At 38.1% G+C, this 21212-nt stretch overlaps 1 long non-coding RNA gene across 8 annotated transcripts; it reads right to left on the bottom strand.

The window, feature by feature from the left end:
• Positions 1-7797: 7797 nt before the first annotated feature.
• On the bottom strand, positions 7798-11513 carry LOC113310982. 8 transcript variants are annotated; one of them, XR_003341496.1, is made up of 8 exons: positions 11248-11513; positions 10931-11164; positions 10415-10799; positions 10151-10239; positions 9807-9894; positions 9267-9386; positions 8872-9079; positions 7798-8447 (listed from the first exon to the last, which is right to left on the bottom strand). It is a non-coding gene; the product is annotated as an uncharacterized LOC113310982 (long non-coding RNA). The 8 variants fall into 8 exon arrangements; XR_003341493.1 differs by having other exon boundaries at positions 10415-10461; positions 10670-10799; positions 10931-11509; XR_003341491.1 differs by having other exon boundaries at positions 10931-11511.
• Positions 11514-21212: the final 9699 nt, after the last annotated feature.

Here is a 21212-nt window from a genome sequence, read left to right as displayed (position 1 = left end):
TCTGCTGCTTTGTGGACTTCATCATCATCAACTACATGGACGGTCACAGCTTCAGGGTCAGCATATGTTTCCTTGGCTTTTCCTTTCTCCTGAGTCTTCTCGGACACTTTTTCGGTGAGAGTCTTGAGATAAGTGAATAATTCCTTCTGAGTGGCAGCCATGTCGGTTTGATTCTTGGAAAGAGTTTCGTGCACCTTCATGAGATCGTCTATGGTAGGTTGATTTTCTATGACTTCCTCGGGATGCCGGCCGAAAAGGGGATGATTTCCAGCGTTGGGTTGAGGAAGACTAACATCACCACCATTGTTGGAAGCATGAATGGTTTCTGGAATACCATCATTGTTATTGTTGCTAGTGCTAGCGTCGTTTGCATTTCTAACTAACCCAGACCTAAGACCATCCATTTTGTGAAAATGCGAGATTGCAACCAAGAGATTAATCTCCCACTGTGGTCGCCAATCTGTAGATGGGGAAAAACGATTTACTGGTTTTTCAGGAATTGAAGATAAGAACGTGTTGTCGATACTCCTCAACCGGGCAAATTGTTCAACCTCACACAGATGCACTGCAAAGGGAGTGCTTAGATTCGAGAGATCAATCTGTAGGACTCCGGCCTAAACCAAGTCAATGGCCGTTCCATAGTGAATTCGGTCGCGAAAAGGGAAATGGGTTGATCCGTAGGAGGGAAGCTGAGAATTGTGTGGGATCAATGATGATCAAGGATTGTGGATGTGTTGAAGGTTTCTGCAATAATGATGAACTGATGAGTTTGAATAAGTTCTGGTAGATTGATGAATTCTTGAGAGTAATTGCTCGAGAAATTCTGTGTAGACGAATGTTCGTTGTCCTTCAATCATGGATTCAGAGACTTATTTATACTGTCCGAATAGTAAACATCTTGATACCCTGTAAGTGTGACGGTTTCTTGAGTGAAAGAGTGGAAAAGTGGGAATCGTTGTGAAAACCAGTTCCAGGTCGTGCGGAGACTTGGTTAACCATCCACCCACTACTTTGCTAACTCCTTCAACCGTTTGCACGACTTACTCACACTTCTCGTCGTGGATGTATCCACGTGCCGTAGGCCGCCATATCAAAACCCTAAGTGATATCCCCCCATGTGACATGATTAGTGTCTCACGAATCGTGGAGTCTGCATGACAGACGTGTATTTTATTAGTCAGTTGTTGACTGTTTAGACAATGAGTCTAGGTTTTGTTGAATTGAGCATGAGTGAACAATGCTCATGGATTCATTGATTCGACAAATTATTGAATATTGATAGTTGGATCAATATTTGAGCAACTGAGCAAGTATTTCTCAATTCGACGAATTACTGATAAATTACTGAATATTGATAGTTGGATGAATATTCGAGCAACTGATCAAGTATTGCTCAATTCGACGAATTACTGATAAATTACTGAATATTGATAATTGGATCAATATTCGAGCACCTGAGCAAGTATTGCTCAATTCGACGAATTATTTATTGGTGACGTCACCCAATAAAATATTAATTAAAATATTGGTAGACTACCGAATATTATATAATTAATCAAGATGTTGATTGTTGGATCAACATAAATTTATTAGTGTTTGAACTTGCTCAAAATGATGAATTCGTGAAGCGTTTGTTCGAAACCCTAATTTTTGATCAATCGTTCGTTAATTGATGAATTGATGAAAATAGGAGAGAGACCGACCACATGGAATGATGGACGTCCATGTGGTGTCCAAGTGACCAAGTGAGCGTGCACCAGGGTCCTGAGTTGATGAAAGAATGATGATAAAATGTCGGTTTCATCATTTATTGAAATAGTGCTCGATTGAGCATTAGGTGATAAAACCTAATTATTGAAGAGTGGGGGACCGACCAAGAGGGCATGAGACCGGCCCTTGGTGGTCGTTTGAGCAAACTCCAAGTTGGTTGAAAAGAGTTTGGACCCAATATGAGCAATCAAGCAAATTAGGTCAAAATTATGAAAACGTGTGGGACCGGCTCTTTGCAGGCCCTAGGGCCGGCCTTGGTCGGTCAAGGAGGCATTCCCGTGTCACCATAATGTCCCTGTCTCAGTCCTGAGAGTTTCGGTATTTTCTGATGTGCGCTTGAGCAACATTGTGGATTTTCAGAAGAGTTTTATCTTGACTGAAATTCTTGATTTTTGATCGAATGAGCATGTGTGCTCATTTGATCAATATTTTGTAAACATTAAAATAATGGTATTTTAATATTTTTCGTGAGTAGCCTAGTCGGTCGTATGACCATGTCGACTTTTGGCATTTTCATGGTTTGAGCAATATTTGAGAAAATATGAAGAAATCATGATTTTTGCTCAAACTGAGGAGTTTCATGAGATGAGGAAATAATATTTATCAAATAATAGGGATTGCAAGGTGTGGGACCGGCCACGGCTAGGGCATGGCCGGCCGTCCAAGTTGCCCGGTCCCACAACACCTTTCCCTATTTTATAATATTTTTTTCATGAAACCGTGAAATTATGGAGAAACCATGAGTTTTGTTGAAACGGAGGAGTTTCATGAGATGAGGGAAATAATAATTATGAAAGAATAGGGATTGCAAGGTGTGGGACCGGCCATGGCTAGGGCATGGCCGGCCTGCCAAGTTGCCCGGTCCCACGACACCTTTCCCTATTTTATAATATTATTTCTCATGAAACCATGAAAATATGGGGAAACCGTGAGTTTGCTCAAACAAAAAAAATTGCTAGAATGAAGGAGTTTTCATGAGTCCATGGAAATAACAAAATAAGTAAAAATAATGGGAGAGGCATGGGACCGGCCACGGCTAGGGCACGGCCGACTAGCCGGTGGGCCCGGCCCATGAACGGCTCTTATTTTATTATTGTTTTTCTCCTGTTTGTGTAGGATTCCTCATTTATCCATATTTTTGAGTGCTCGTTTGTGCATTTGGGTGCTCGGTCGTGCATCATTGTCGAGTACACTTGCATCATTTTACGGGGCTTACACAGTGATGGTGCTGATGCCCGATTATTGAGTATTTATTACTAATTTATGAAATTCAGTGGAGAATGATTCATGAAACTGAGTAATAAAAGTGAGTAGTTTTTTTTATTATCAATCCATAGGATCAGCCGTGGATTCGACCATGAATTCAGAATAATAAAATGAGTATTACCATTCCACGGGATCGTGGATTCGACCATAAAATCAGAGTAATGATTGTTTATTACCATTCCATGAGATCGACCGTGGATTCGATCATGAAATCGGAGTAATCTATTACCATTTCACGAGATCAGCTATGGATTCGATCATGAAATCGGAGTAATAATTTATCTATCACCATTTCATGAGATCAGTCGTGGATTCGATCATGAAATCGGAATGATGAGATAAAATAGATTATCTTCTAGGAATTCAGTGGTGAATGTCACGGTAGAATTAATCTATTGCATAAGGGATATTTTCCAGTTAAAGCGTGTCTGTAAGGTGCATAGTCAGGAAACAGCGAGTGTTGCGAAGTCCTGAAGGCGTTCTTGCCCTCTCAAAAATTATGTACGGAGGACCGCCTGGATCTGTACACGGTCTTTCTACATAGTCAGGGAACAGTGAGTGTCACCGAAGTCCTGAAGGCGTTAATGCTCTCAATCTGAGGAGAACCTCCCAATCGTTCTTCTATGTAGAGGTGGGTCTCTCTATGTAGTCACGGAACAGTGAGTGTCACCGACGTCCTGAAGGCGTTAAGTTCTCAATCTGAGGAGAACCGCCCAATTATGTTATTCCACATATAAGTCATGATGAAATGCGAGGCATCGAACGCTCAGTTAGTGGAGGCCTTTTGAAAAACATGTTCATCATGGCTCGTAAAATATGAATCGTCACATGCCTGAAAGCCGTGTCAGAGACATGCAGTATCATGATTTTACGATTTTGACCTTTGTTGAAAATTCACCATCAAAACACACTGACTACGGAAAAATGATAGAGGTGCGAAAAAAGGCCATAACAGCATGATCATGGCCAGGTAGTAGAGGCCACTACACTATGGCCTTGGCTATGGACAAGAAAAAATTGTGTAATGTACCGCGACCGTGGACTTCCCTTCATAATATGTAATCATGGTTGGGGAGTGTGTAACCTCTCTTCTGGAAACTCCTGCATCTCTCAAATTTTAAATGGTGACGATGTTGACATTCTCCCTGCGTCGATTAATATTCTCTCAAACTCATCGCGCTTGAGACAGGTAGTGGTGCGAAGTCCCCAGCCAGGCTTCTCATTATTCTTAATCACTATGTCCTCCAGAATAGGTTTAGGATTGACCGTGGCTTTTTCATTAGATAGTAAGCGCTTACCAGACACAACACGATTAAGGGCGGTGAAGAATATTTGTACTAATCCTTAGGAAAGTAAATAAGATCCCACATGCATTTCATCATGAACTAAACGGTTCAATTGACGGATTCTCTAGAATAAGTGAAACTCCCGGCGGGAAGGGAGTCTTTGTGAACGCCTTTGGTCCTAAGTGTAATTCCCCTGAGTATATCTCCTCCTAGAAAATACGTTTCATACCATTCCAATCACTGGTAGGATGATCGACTACACATGCAAAAAAAAATCATAACCTTATGCAACCATATTTTTCATGGGAATTACATTGGTGTACAGCTGTGTACACCTCTATAAAAATCTAGCAAATTCAAAGTCCATACCTACAAAACATGCAATATATACATGAGACTGGAAAATGGCGTATAACTATGTATATATATATATATAAACCTAGCAAATCCAGCATCCATACCCACAAAACATGTCAAATATTCTTGAGGCAAAATAAGGTGAACCAACAAAATATCTACAAATGTCAAAGATCTTAATTGACGCAAAAAGATCTCAATATCCATTCCAAGTAAGATTAAAATCAAAGTTATACCAAAATTAAAATCTTAAAATACAAAATCAGATCGAAAACCTAAAAACCGTATTGAATCATCATTATGGAAAATCAAAAAGCGTTTCGCACATCAAATTAAGCAAACAATAAGACAACGATACAACAGATCAAAGATCGAATAAAAAGTTAACCGATTAAAAAACCAAACACCCAAAAATCAATCAAAAATCAAACAGAAAACAAAAACAAAAAAAAAATAACACAATAAACAATAATCAAAAGTTCAAATACTAACTAGTATATCTTCGATGAAGAAATATTCTCCAATAATCACCTTCTTTGTCACTTTTGAGCAAACCAAATCTCATATCCAAATAATAAAAAAATAATTATATATGAAAACACGTTAAAAGAATATTTTAGTAATATGAAAACACGAAATTTATAATATCGGTGATAATTTATCCAAAATTTGGACTACCGAATACTAAAGCTTGAGGCCACATGACTAAAAGCCCACTAAAAATGGACTAAACGTTTATTTCTACGAATCTTAAATAATTGCACCCCCAAACATTTTGCCTACGAAGGATTTTAAGCTATGAAGCACGAACACTGATACATCGATACTGATACGGGGTTATTGATACGGGGATTCGTCAATTTCCAAAACGTAAGGATATGGGATACGTAGTGACACGTTTATTTACTAAAAATAATTAATTTGATAATAATTTATTTTAGGAAAAAAATCACATAATATGAAAAAGTCATAAATACTTTCCGGAATATTGAAAAAAAAGGGAACATTATTCAAATACCCCTCAAAATTCGCCCCTTAAAATATATCTTTATTCAATTTTTAAAAATACTCATACCTTATGAAAAGTGGACGCAACTAGCACAAGTTGTTTCCAGAAGAGGACGCAACTTGTATAACTTGATACAAGTTTCTTCCAAAAAATGGAAGCAACTTTCTCAAGTTGACTCCAAAAAAATTATTTTTTACCCTTCAGGGGTATTTGTGCAAGATCAACAAAAATGAAGGGTATTTATAACATTCCCACAATGATACACCCTATCTAACATGCCGCTCACTCATCACACATGAATATTGTCTGCGTCGAAGAGCACCGCTTCTAGTTCTGCCTCAAGTGAAAGATTTGCAACTTCAAATTCTCTCATGTTGCGTAGTGGATCAAATTCATCTCTACTGATATCCCACATTCTACTAATTTTACTTTTTCATGAAAGGAGACGAAAATTACTATGAACAAATTCTGAAAACGTCCCCAAATATCCCGAAGTATCTGACATTGATAAGACGTCCGATACGGATACGCCACCAATTTTGCAGTATCCGTGCTTCATAAATTTTAAGATAATCAATGAATTTAATAGGCTTTTTTTTAATTTTTTTTGAAGCATGAAATCTATTAAACTACTTCTTAAATTTATTAAATTTAAGCATGAATTTTTTTTTTGAAGCATGAATTTAATAGTTGTACACCCACACATTATATTTAAGAACGAATTTAAGATAATCATTGAATTTATTTTATATTTTGTTGGATACGAACAAGGAACTCAATAAGATAATCAATGAATTTATTTTATATTTTGTTGGATGCGAAGGTAAGGTGCAAGGCAAGAAACTTTACGTGTCCATTGACAAACAAAAAAGTTAATGGTGTAGATTTGGTTCTAGTGACCGAACTTTTACATTTAGGTAGAATACTTACCGATCATGCACGAATCACCGATCCAGTTGTAATTGTCTACTGGATGTAAGTAAAATTGAGCCGGACGCAAATCCATTTGCTCCATTCGTCCCATGTATAGGCGGAAAAACTGATACGCATGCATAGTAAATAAAGAACTAGATTTTGTGCTTGTGTTACGCTCGGGCATTTTTGTTCTTTTAGAGCATCCACACTGGGCGAGTATAACCAAAAATTTGGGATGAAATCGTAACGCAGTGGGACAGAGTAAAGATTAAATCCCAGCCAAAGATCAAATTCCAGACCATATTTGGTCGCGACCAAATCCCAAATTCTAATATAGTCGGGCGTAAATTTAAAGTACGCTTGTTGCTGGGCGTATACCAAAGTTACGCTTATCATCAGGCGTGACTTTAACCATCCGCCCGTTCACTTACTCAATGGGGCGTACACCAAACCATCCGCCCCATTCAAATTTCGGGCGTAAACCAATTTTACGCCCCATTCAAGCGTACACCAAATTTACGCCCGTTTTCGTGCGGTGATTAATTTTACGCTCGACCAAATTTAATCTTCTACCCCTAACGTCACAGTACAGAGTAAACTCAAATTTGATCATTTTTTTTGGTCTTTGATCTTTGGTTATACTCGCACCACTGCAGTTGCTCTTAACCATACTTTTTATTAGGTGTCGTCGGGTTTCGACTCGCCCCATCACGATACATTTTGGATTAGGTGTGGCTCGGCTTCGGCTTCGCCTCGCCTCGTTCCGTCCCGATTTTATTTGATAAAGTTCGGGTTCGCCCTGTCCCGATTTGATTTGGTAAACTCATCTTTTTCTTTTAACCATATTATTCATTTGATGTGATATATCTCTGCACGCCTCGTCACCCCTCCTTGTCGCGATGCATTTTTGATTTAGTGAAGGTTGGCTTCGCCTCGTCTTGTCCAAATGCATTTTTGATTTGGTGTGGCCCGTCTTTGCCTCGCCCCGTCTTTGTGTGACTCGTTTTCTCCTCGCCCCGTCGTTTAGGTTATTTGATTCGGTGACTCGACTTCGCCCCGCCCACCCCATCACGATTAAGAAAAGTAAACATTTTTTAACTAATTGATCAAGCTTAAAGCCAAAGTGAATGGAGCTAAATATAGACAAAACTGAGTCTCCATAATCATACGTTCCTTTGTAATCAAAATATCAAATTGTTTAAAGCCTGACAGATAATGCCTTATTGTTGTACTTAGTTAAAAGATTAATTAAAATCAAAATACTACCCACTAGCATCTGAAGACTTGCAACATGCAAGACTTATTATTTCAACAAACTTATTACATAAGATATATGAGCTCTAGCCAAATGGGCTTTGGAAATTCAAATTAACATCGTAACATGCAACCGGAAACTCTACTTATTTGCAAATTATAAAACTTGACATTTTTATTAAATTTAAGCTACCAATTATCTGGAGTATAAATATAGTTTCAGCATCCACTGTTTTGTACTGTTGACTTTAACAGCAGAAGCTCTTCATAGTTCCTCAGTAATCAGACTTCGCCTTTGGCTTAGGATCATTCAAATCTGGTGGAGCTTCTGCTGGTCCAGTTACCGACGGCATGCACAACTTCCTCTACCACTTTTGTATACAGACTTTCGATTCTCTCTTATTTCTCACTTGATTTTAGCCTCCACAGATATGGTTTGTGAAATGGAAGGCTACAGGGGACATGAGCAATGAAAAATGCCTAGCACTTACACATCTGCTTGAATATGCATTTTAGCTTGTCATAGTTCTCCCAGGACTCTTCTACATGCCCCGCACTTATACTTCAACGCTATAACATATGGAACACTCCTACAAATTTCACCCAAGAATACATATTAGGCAAACATAATTTATGCTTCCTAATTAACTTCCTCATCGAAAGTCATCAATTAACTCTTACAAAAAGTTAAAATGTGAATAGGCGTCTCAACAGTAACAAAAAGTGATACCAAATATTCACTTGCACATTAATAATTCTAGAGCTTTGGTTAACAATGAATTTTTTTAATGTACGTGCATCTTAAATCAATGTTATATATGCTATGGGATTTCTCATTTTAGTTCTTATATTTCCAATTCATATATAACTTTTTGTCAAGTGCCTGAACACAACAGAACATTGGAATTGTTCGGAAAGAATCAAATAACAATGGATGTGATGATATTATTGTATGCCATTGTAACATTACATATTGGAAAAAAAAAAAAAAGAGAAACTAAACCAAAAAATTACCAGTATCTAACAGGCTTGCGCATCTGGAGCAACAGGTGGTAGCAGGACCAAAGCATCTGGCACACGGATGAAAATTGGGTTTTGAAAAATTGTTAACAGAAAAAACAACACTGGTCGAAACCATTGCTTGTGCTGTATGAACTATGAAGAGCTTCTTCGGCTACTAACTAAGCAAGAAGATCTATCCGCTCTCGGACCCCTCCTCCTTCTACACATATGGAATTTCTAGATCATTAAAACCAACGGAATATATATCACATAATCGCTTGTTTCTCAGTGACTACATATATGAGAAGTATCATCCTTGCAAAATATTGTCCGGAACATTTTTGCATTATTCTAGACATTAGAAATGCTCCAGGTTAGAATTAATAGAAATTGGCCTTAATTCTTACCGAAATTTTGCAGCTGCACTTTTTTTTTTAATTCAATCTACTACTCATGCAAGACATTGTTGAACACATTCCAAAAAACCACCTTGAGCTGCTAAATAAAGTGGCGTTTTCCCTGGACAGCTGCAATGTAAATATTCAGGTTGTGTCAGTGTCAAATTACCAATAAATAACTTCAAATTACCAATAAATAACTCTTAATTAATTTAACCAATTCCAAAGATAAAAAAAAAAAAAAAAAAAAAAAAAAAAAAACCATTAACTTTTAGAATAGACACACTCAAATGCCACTTCTATTCCCATTATCACTTCTTCTTTTTTCATATTGAGCACTTACTCCTTCCCAAATGTAATTGTTGTCTCTTTTGGAAGACAACTCAGATGTTTACATGTATGATCAATTGCATACATCGATAAAATCCTAAGAGAACCACTTACCAATGCTTACTCATATTGCATATCCAAGAATACATTCTAAGTTAATACTGCGTAAAGTTGATATGAAAGTCCAATTTGGTGAGAAACAAAAGTTCGTTCGGTTACCTGGACAGGGGCTTACTATAGCTGCAAACACCAAACTGAAGGACAACAAAGCCATCACTTGACAGTTGTGAATTGAGGTTCAATATTGCTGCGAAAAAAACTCACAGAATTAAAAACATACCAATTAGACCTAGATGGCAACATTGTAAACAAATTGTGAGCGACTTCAAGGTGATGCCACAACTTCCCTCCGTTTCTAGGAAGCCCCAAGCAGATGAAAACAAAATGCCTAATTAATTAGACATGCATATATTGTTATGTCTAACTACTTGAAGCATTGTCAAGAATGCTCCATAACTAAGGGACTTGTATTCTCGCTCAGCCTAAATGTGCAGTTGTTTTACCTCCCCTCCTTGCTGGTCTTGACATTTACCCTAGCTCAGTACCTAGTGTTGCTCCAATAGTAATTCCAGGCATACACAACTCTGCAGACCTGTAGAGAAAAGGCCGAAGTGCAAATCAAATGTTCAATAAAACTCTAGAATCACAGAAACAAAAAGAACAGTTTCAATAAAACAAAAATGAGCTAATGAATTTTAATCCACAAAAGGGTTTGAGCTGTTAGATGGAAGTTAGGAGCTAACTTGCAAATGAAGTTGCAAGTTTACCTCTTTGAAGAAGTAGAAGAAAAAAAGGTCGCCTTCAGAGTGACTTTCTGCAAAAAGAAAAACTCTGTCAAACAATCTGGTGTTAACAGCATAAGAACCCCATCCTATATGTATAAAGTTCTTAGCTTTCGCACTATTTCATAAAGTTGAACAAAATGAACCCAAAAACAATCAGGACAAAACAAAAAAAAAATCCAGTGCCAGAAAGTCGGGCATCAACCGAAGAACAAAAATTCCAAGGTCTAAAATTCTCACCAAGATGAATACATCCTAAACAATCAAAGACACAATAATGGACAGAGAAAAGGCTATATCAAGCATTGAAGTATATGTTGTTGTAAGAGTTAAATCCATTAAACCCCCAAATCACACTTGATTGCATCACCTACAGATTTAACGGAAAAACAAAATGAACCCACTTCTGTGCAAAAATAAAAGAAAACGCACGAAACACTGAACCATTTAAAAGTAATCAGATTCAAAACCCCTAAGCAAAATAAATTTCTAAAAAACTACCTGAAACTCGAGAAATTGACCTGTTGGAAAATTGCTGAAACTTTAATTGGAACTATAGAGTCAATTGGTATTCAATTGGCCTTGGTTTACCCTTAAAGCTCTTTTGAGAGTCATATGAATAGGAATGCTACAGTTTCTCTATAGTTGAGAATGGGGAAGAAGCAGGAAGAGAAAAAAGGGTTCGACTTAACAATCATGTAAATAAACTTTTTCCAGCTTCAGCCAAAATCACATCTGTAAATAAACTGGACAAACAATTATTAAAAGAAAAAAATCAACAATAAAGACAGTATAAAGAGAGAATCAAAATAGAAAACCTAAAAATCAAATGAGAAACTCTTAAACGATAAAGCCTGGACGTATATGTTGTTTGAAGTCTGGACGATCTCATCTGCACATAGAATGCCTTGTTCAGTAAACGATAAAGCCTTTGTCCCCTGGCTAGTTGTTTTTATTTTCTTTGTATCATCATTATCCCATGAACAAAGCATATCGCCATATCCTAGGGTTTGTTAGGGTTTGTTTTTCTTTTTTTTTTTTTTTATGTTTGGTGAGCGAAACAGAAAACTGGTTCTTAGGGTTTGATATGTGTTGTTTTTGGTTTTATGTTTTGTGGGCGAAATTTGTGTGGGAATTCCTCTTTTTTCTCTCCCTTGAGGAAAAGTGAAACGGAGCAATTTTGTGAGTGGGTGAGGGTCACCGTTCAACGTGGAGCCTTATGAGCTTAGGATTTTAAAGGAGTTGGATATCAAAACTAGTCATAAAAATCCAAGGTGACCAAAGTTGTGGTACAAAAACCCCATTATAATGTTGAGATCCATTAAAACTCCATCTTAAACAAAATTGATAGAAAAACCCCAAATTTTTAAAAATTGATACAAAAACCCCAAATTTCAAAATTGGTTTCACCAAATTCTTTGGGATTTTTGTGTTCTTTTGTTTTGATGGTTTTTTTGTGGATGGATAGTGACACCTTTGGGATTATGACTCACGGACCGTAAAGATATATTAAAAAAAAAATCTTTGGATTTGAGTTTTATTTACCTAGACAATTAAAATCCAACGAGGGAGTATAATTTTTTCTTAGAAACTTTTTACAACCTCACATAGAAAAAAAAAAGAAAAATAATAATCAACCGCACAGTGTTTAGGTTTTTTTTTTTTTTGGTCAATCAACAATTTCAATTCATTCAATCAAAATAGTGATTACATGTTTGCTTACAAGATCAACAAAAACATCAAAATAAATAAAAAAAAAATATCAAGATAATCAAAATCCTAATACAAATAAGGGTATCAACTACAAGTAGATCGCGAAGAGAAAGAACAATAAACCGCAGAGATACCCAATTTTTGGTTATGTATAAGGGAGAGATGATGGTATATTCCGGAAATAATTCCGACCATTTGATTTGATTATATTCATCCTTGAAAAGAGATGCTTCTGGAAGGAAGGAGTATTTTGCCCATAACCTTGTAGATCGAATCGTTGATGTTTTTGAATCAAGAGTAACAAGCCACGAACCAGCCATCAAAGATCGAAGAACTCGCCCCACAACGACGAAGAAAAATCACCCCGAAACGGCGAAAATCATGTCAAAAGACACAAAAAATGATGTAGAAACATCTTATTCAATAAACTATTACCTAAATCTAGAAAAGAAAATGAAATCCTTGCTCAGATCTGGTCCAAAAGGACCATATCTAAGCAAGAAAGATGAAAAGACTCTTGGGTTTTTTGTTAGAAGGGGAGAGAAAGAGAAGAAAGAGAAAGATTCCCTCACCGGTGTTTACATCATTTGTGTTGTGATAAGGTGAACTAATTACCCGTCACCCTGGTAGATTTTGTCTTCTCAAAAAATAAACTTCACTTAATCGGCGAACAGAAAGAGTCGGTGGCAACCACGGTTAATGAGCCATATATAGGGCGTTGTTCAAACAAGTATCTGCCAGGATTTCACGTGTGTTCATGCTTCATGGCAAAGCCATATTTATTCACAAATGAAATTATGAAAAGCCGCTCACAGAGTCACAGTTGAAGAAATCTAAAATGTATGAATGCTTTATACCAACTAGTATAACGATGCGCCTTCCATTCCGCTCCAAAAACCTGTAAAGAAGTTCTCTTTCATAAAATTCAACATTCCAGTCTCTTTCATAAAATTCAACATTCCAAAACTGCTTGATGTCACAATATTACACTCACATTCTAGTTGAATTGACAACAACATGTACCGGACTGTTATGTGCTTATACAAATGTAATAAAGATGTAAACGTAAAAACGTAGCTGGTTGCAGTCATCTTATCCCACAGGCAATTGTTGCACTTCACAAAACAATACTGTGGCGGTTTATGAGACCCAATATAGAGCTCTAGCCTATCCAATGTGTTGAACTCCCTCTTGTCAGGTCTAATTCATAATGAAAACCACCTGCCACTATACAATCCAGTTACGGTAAATCAAGCACTGTTCTAAAATTTTAAAACTCGAACGATACGATTTAGAGTGTATTATACCTTTTTCATATTTATATTTTTCTTTGCCAGTCTCAACCTCTTTCTTAACTCCGCCTACTTTAACCACACCATTCTGAGTACCAAACTTCTGCGACCAACTCAGGAAACAACTGGGCAAATTTAAATATTATGACCGCAAAGTATAATTAGAACTGAGATTTATGCTTTAGCTGCAGGCATCCAGCTAAAATGCTGAAACACAGTTTTCTATGGCATTGGTAAAGATCAAAATATTCATAGAGATGTTGTAAGAGCACGTAACTAAAACAAATCTTGTAAAACCTGAGAGTAATTACCAAATGAAGATCCCAACAATTATAAGATATTTTGTGTTGTGAAAGCAAGTGGGCTCAAATGGGAAACTAAAAGAACTGTAAAAACCTAATAATCTCAGATCAGTATGTGAGAAGAACCATAATATTGGGCATACCAAAAACTTTATAGGCATACAAAGTCATTTTCCTAACCAGGGTGTATTGATAAGAGTGTCTAATGGGCATGCAATGACCTATACACCCTTAAACACTTCGAAAATATTGATTTATAGGCTTTAGGTTCGGCTGACTCGTGTTGATGAGTTATCAGCCGAACTTCCCGCTGTAGACTGAATTCTTTCGATCTTGTTTTGATCATAACTTCTTCGTCCAATGTCGGAATGACCTCATTCTTTTTGCGTTATCTTCGTATTTTCATTCTCTTGAAGATGAAGATAAAATTTACTTGATTTTAATGGGTTAAAATCTACGATTTTCATTATATAAGCTGAACCGTTAACATTTTTTATTCCTGAACTCTCAGGAATAGGTTCGGCTTACATCTATGAGCCGAACCAACCCATTGATGAACAGTTCCGCTTACATCTATGAGCAGAACCTCACATAATTTTTCTTCCAGATCACACAGGACTAGGTTCGGCTCATTATGATATTTTTAAACAAGCCGAACTAGTTGGTTCGGCTCATAACAATAACACTTTCAGCTTGCCGAACTGTTCATTAGTTGTCAATATCCAGGTTTCAGATCAAGGTTCAGCGCATAATTTAGGTGAGTTGTGAGCCGAACCTAGGTTCGGTGCATAATTTAGTTGCGTTGTGAGCCGAACCAAAGTTCGGCGCATAATGTTGTTGTTTTTTAAGCCGAACGGTTCTTCAAATTTTCAGCCTGAAAGTGTATATGAACAGTTCGGCTGATACGATTTTCATTATATAAGCCGAACCATTAACATTTTTTATTCCAGAACTCTCAGAAATAGGTTCGGTTTTCTAGGAAAATTTTATACAAGCCGAACTAGTGTCTAGCAAATGTTCGGCGCATACTTAAACAGTTTCAGCTAGCCGAACTGTTCATAAAGGGATCGGTTCGGCTCATAAATGTAAGTCGAACCTTTTCATCCTCCAATGGTTTGGGAATCATTGGTGTAGTTGATGTGCATTTTCCTAGGTTTTTTAGATGATATATGACCCTCCTCATCCTCCATTGAATCAAGAATTAGAATTTTCTCACTTTCTCCTTCTCTTTCTCTCCTTCTTAACCAAACCAAAACTTTGATTTTTTTTCCTCAAATTTTTCATCTAAACAACTCTTATAATTCAGAAAATTATTTTAATCACTAATCAAGATTATTAACACTAATACGTAAAGGGCAGATTTGCCATTAAAAAAAAATTGGGCTAAGGGGTTATCTGATTTTGCTATTTCGCAACCTTTTTTGTCTTCATTCAGTATGCCTTAGAAGATTTTGGTATGCCCAATATTATGGTTCTGTGAGAAAGGGAAAAAAAATAACAAAAAGACTTCCTTTTTGGTACATGTTAGTGCTCGTCTACTCGATCAGTGTACTTACTACTACTTATTAATAGCTTTATATGTACACGGTAATACACACACTTCACTAAAGAAGTTATCCTTAATTAACCAATTCCTGAATGTTTTTCCTAATCATTGGAACCATTAATAACAAAAAAAAATCTATCCATCGAGAATAAGTCCCAACTCTTCGAATGGTTTGTTAACAATTAACAGGGATATCATTTTAGAAAATGAGGAAATAGAAAACACAAAGATGAGTACCCTTCCCAATTAGATCCACATTGTACAGGCACTCAATTCCATGGTTCCATTCTCAAACACAAACCAAACCGTGTAGGTTCATTCACCATAAAATTTCACTACATTTTCTTTCAGTCATATCTTCAAACATACACTGGCAAAGAAAATCATTTCCATATTAACAAACCCATAGAAAGAAAATTGGTCTTTGATACGTTCACCACTTTCTGCTACAAAGATACCCAAATTTCGTTTTCAACCTATTGAAAATAGTCTAGTAATATACCTATTCCAGAATCAGACGGTAGTAGCAAGGAACTTGGAACTGTGGCTGTGGCTGTGACGGTGGTGGTGGTTAAGGGTGCACACGGTACGGTTCGGCTCGGTTCTTGCCGAGGCCGAGTACTTGTACCTCCCAGGGGTCGGTTCCCATATTTTGGACCGGTACCGTGTACCTCGGTTCCGGTACCATTCGGTACATGTACAGTTCCGGTACGGGACCGGTACCGGTCGGTTCCTGTGACTTTTCAGATAAATTTTTTTTTTTTGTTTCTCAGACAAATTTTCCTTTTAGTTTTACCTGTTTTTCAATATATTAAGCAAATCTCAATCAAAGAACAAAGTAACAACTAACAAGTGGCAATAATACTAGCTATCCAAAGTGCCAAACAACCAAAGTCTTGAAAATCTGAAAAAATAACAACTAACAAGAAGCAGTACAGTAGCACACAAACACACACACTGACACTGACCAACACAAACAATACTACAAGTCTACAATACGATAGTGGCGCAGCGTATCAACGGTGATTCAGCTCAATCTAGAAATATAGGTTAAATTTCTAGAGACCTGACTTCTTGAATCGAAGAGTTCAATCAAATTCGATGCAAGGCTCTTGAATTGATGACAGAATCAAATCAATGCAAGGCTTTAGAGAAAACTCTAGTGTATTATCTCTTAAAACTGAATGAATAAAACTATCTTACAATCCCTTATTTATATGAACCTATCTTTCCTAAAAATCAAACATCTAAGAAAAGGAATTATAAAAGAAAAAGGAAATCTAAAAAGACCAAAATTAGGAAAGGTATCAAGATGCTGCATCAGGTCCCGCCGGGGAAGAAGGATTCGACCACGAATCTGGAACTGGGTCTGGTGGAACAAAACGTGATAAATAACGAACATTGAAGACATCCGAAGTGTTGATGTTTGCTGGAAGTTGTAGGCGATAAGCATTGTCATTAATTCGTTCCACAACTGTGACAGGACCTATTTTCTTTGCCTTGAGTTTATTATAAGCATGAGCCGGCATTCGATCTTTAGTGAGAAATACCCAAACTTGATCACCTACTTCGAAGAGAACACGACGGCGACGAGAATCAGACGCAGCTTTGTACTTTGAGGAGGATGACTCGAGATTGGTAATAACCTTCGTATGAATCGTATGAATGTTGTCTACAAAATCATCAGCTACACCATGAAGACGTGTACGGTCTGGAAGAGTAGATAAATCCAAAGGACCACGAGGGAGAAGACCATAAACGACCTGAAATGGACTGAACCCTGAACTTCTATTAAGTGAATGATTATGAGCAAACTCTGCTTGAGGAAGCTTTGAGTCCCAAGTTTTAATAGAATCTCCCACAAGGCAGCGAAGCAAATTCCCCAAAGATCTATTGGTCACTTCTGTTTGACCGTCCGTTTGAGGATGATAAGCGGAACTCATGTCAAGGCTGGTTCCTAGTAATTTCCATAAAGACCTCCAAAAATGTCCTAAGAATCGAGAATCCCGATCAGAAACGATGGAAGTTGGCAATCCATGGAGTCTGTAAACCTCTCGAAAAAAAGTGTTGCGACTTGGACTGCATCTGAAGTCTTTTTACATGGAATGAAGTGCACCATCTTGGAGAAACGATCAACAATGACAAAGATTGAATCGAAACCCTTTTGTGTACGAGGAAGACCCATCACAAAGTCCATACTGATGTCCGTCCATGGTTGTGTTGGAATAGGGAGAGGAAGGTATAGACCGGCATTCGTGGAATGACCTTTTGATGTCTGACACACTGTGCAACGTTCGACAAAACGCTCAACATCACGTCTCAATGCAGGCCAAAAATAAGACTGAGAAAGTAAATACAACGTCCGGTCGCGACCAATGTGTCCTTCATTATGTGTTTCAGCAACAAGTTTAAGACGGAGGCTGCAGTCTGGAATGCAAAGACGACTGTCTCGAAAAAGAAAGCCATCGTGCATAGTGAAATCTCGAGAAAGACCATTCTGTACGTCAAGAAGAACTCGACCAAAGAAGTCATCAGACTCATATAAATCAGCAAAGGTGGAAAATCCCGGAACTGATACATGAAGAACGCTCAGCAAAGAATGGCGACGACTCAGGGCATCAGCAACTCGATTAGAAACACCTGACGTGTGTTTGATAACAAACGTAAATTGTTGCAAGTAAGATATCCATGATGCGTGACGAGCTGAGATTTTATCTTGACTGTTCAGGTGTTTTAAAGCATCATGATCTGTGTAAAGAACAAATTCTTTATGGAAAAGATAATGTCTCCAGTGTTTGATTGCTTGAACCACTGCATAAAATTCCACATCGTAAGTACTATAACGTAGACGAGCTCCAGCCAGTTTTTCACTGAAGAAGGCAATAGGTTTGTTGCGTTGGCTCAAGACAGCACCAATGCCCAACTTAGAAGCATCACTATGAAGTTCAAAAACTTGAGTAAAATCTGGAAGAGCTAGAATAGGTGCTGATAACAATTTCGTCTTAATGATCTCAAAAGCTGGTTGCTTCGGCAGTCCAAGTGAAGACACTATCATGACGAATACAATCAGTGATAGGTGCCATCAAACTGCTAAATTGCGGCACAAATCTTCGATAAAAAGATGCTAGACCATGAAAACTTCGAGTTTCAGATAAAGTAGTAGGAGTAGGCCAAGATTTTATTGCTTCTACCTTGCTCGGATCGACGGCTAGACCTTGTGCTGAGACGATGTATCCAAGGAAGTGAACCTCAGGAGAGCCAAACTCACACTTTTTTTGTGTGGCAAATAGTCGATCTCGACGGAGAACAAGAAGTACTTCTCTTAAGTGTGCAAGATGTTCAGTGAAGGACTTACTAAATATGAGAATATCATCAAAATAAACAACTACAAACTTACCTATGAAGGGCCGAAGAGATTGATTCATAACACGCATGAAAGTGCTTGGTGCATTGGACAAGCCAAAGGGCATGACAAGCCATTCAAAAAGTCCTTCGCGAGTTTTAAAAGCCGTCTTCCATTCATCTCCTGGGCGGATCCGTATCTGATGATAACCACTTCGAAGATCCAGTTTAGAGAAAATCGTTGCAGCTCCAATTTGATCTAATAGATCGTCGAGACGGGGAATGGGAAATCTATAGCGTACTGTAATTTTATTTATAGCACGGCTGTCGACACACATCCTCCAAGATCCATCCTTCTTTGGTATAAGCAAAGCTGGGACTGCACACGGACTCAAGCTTTCACGTAAATATCCCTTCAACACAAGTTCCTCAACCTGTCGTCTAAGTTCTTCATGCTCACTCGGACTCATACGATAATGAGCTCTATTAGGAAGAACAGCATCTGGAATTAGATCAATATGGTGTTGAATATCTCTGAGTGGAGGAAGGCCGGGTGGTAACTCATTAGGAAAAACATCCTGAAACTCTTCCAATAGTCTTTGAAAATGTTCTGGAGGTGACGGCAAAGACTTTCTGACAACCGAATTGATCAATATTAGAACATATCTTTCTTCGCGAAGTGTTTCTTCAAAAGCTTTTTGCTGCAAGAAAAGGACTGGAGCTGATGGTGTATGTTGTTTCTCGGGCAAAGAAGGTTGTAGAGTGAAATTGCGATTATTGTAACGAAAACTGTAGGTATTACGATAGCCATCATGTTGTACTCGAAGATCAGATAACCAAGGACGTCCTAAAAGTAGATGGCAAGCATCCATTGGAGCAATATCACAATGAATTTGATCCTTATACGAATCTCCCACCGAAAAAGAAATCAATGCTCGTCGAGTTATGAGTACATCAGTATTCCGATCCAACCATGCCAACTTGTAGGGGTTAGGATGTAGTTCTGTTGATAATTGAAGTTTGGTTACAACCTCCTCAGCAATGACGTTTTCACTACTACCAGAATCAATTATGAAGTTACACACCTTGCCTCCAATAGTACACTTTGAGTGAAAAAGATTATGTCGTTGAGGGTTGATATCTGTTCCACGCGGAGCTAAACACACACGTCGCAACATTAATGCTGGTCTGCTCTGCTTTAAGAACCTCTACTTCATCCTGTGGCTCTGTAGTTTCCTCATCGTAAATTACTTCAACGTCATTACCAGCAGTGTCAAGGAGGAGGCCTCTTCTGTTTCTAGTGGGGCAGGAAGACTGTCGATGACCTAAATCTCCACAAGAAAAGCAACGAATTGAGTTTGGTCGAGTTTGTCGAGTGTCAAGAGCTGGAACAATGGGTGTGTCTGCTTTGACAGATATAGCGTCATCTGTCGCAGTCGGAGTCTGATTTGGTCGAGAAGAACGAACAGTAGACCATGATGAGAAGGATAATTTAGTTTGCGCCTCAATAGTCAAAGCTTGCTGATGTGCTTCTGACAGTGTTGATGGATGGAAGAGATTGATTGTGTGTTGGATCTGTTGTCGTAATCCTGCTGTAAACCGTGCCACCAGTTGACGCTCAGAGTCTTGTATATCAACTCGATTGAGAAGTAAAAAAAATTCAGTAGAGTAGTCAGCCACAGATCGATTTCCCTGACGGATGGTATGGAGACGCTGAAACATTAGCTGGTCATAATTGTAAGGCAAGAATGTTTTCTTAAGTTTTGATGAAAGTTTATCCCATGACATAATCTTTGGTTTTCCAAGACGTGCACGAGTTGTCTTCAATTGTGTCCACCAGGCGGCTGCTCTGCCACGAAAACGCATTGTTAAGACAGGAACACATTGATCCATTGGAACTCGTTTGAATTCTAGGATTTCTTCTACCGTGACTATCCAATCGAGCAGTTCTTCAGCTGAAGAATTTCCATGAAACTCTGGTATCTCGGTTTTGAAACCCGATTCCCAATGAATATGAGCTGCTGCGTTTGGTACGTTATCTGGTGCTAGAGTACGGTTGGTGTGTAGAGGAGCAAAGGGATTAACGTCGTCTGCAAACGGGTTTTCTTCGTCATCAACATCGTCTCTGGTACTGTTAACGTGAGCAACATGCTCGCGTACGGCTGGTGCTGGTTGTTGAACCAGAAGGGGTTGGAGGGCAGTTGTGATGGAAGCCATCTGGGCTTGTAGCTCAGTAATGGCGTCACGATTGATTTCTGCTGCAGTACGAACTGGTGTTCGACGAGGTCTCACCATTGTAGTGACAGACAAAGAACGTAGCCTGTCTCTGATACCAACCTGGCGCAGCGTATCAACGGTGATTCAGCTCAATCTAGAAATATAGGTTAAATTTCTAGAGACCTGACTTCTTGAATCGAAGAGTTCAATCAAATTCGATGCAAGGCTCTTGAATTGATGACAGAATCAAATCAATGCAAGGCTTTAGAGAAAACTCTAGTGTATTATCTCTTAAAACTGAATGAATAAAACTATCTTACAATCCCTTATTTATATGAACCTATCTTTCCTAAAAATCAAACATCTAAGAA

The sequence above is a fragment of the Papaver somniferum genome, chromosome 9, assembly GCF_003573695.1.
Source record: "Papaver somniferum cultivar HN1 chromosome 9, ASM357369v1, whole genome shotgun sequence".
Lineage (NCBI taxonomy): Eukaryota > Viridiplantae > Streptophyta > Magnoliopsida > Ranunculales > Papaveraceae > Papaver > Papaver somniferum.
The sequence above is the reverse complement of the archived record's forward strand: the minus strand, read 5'-3'. Positions and strand labels throughout refer to the sequence as shown.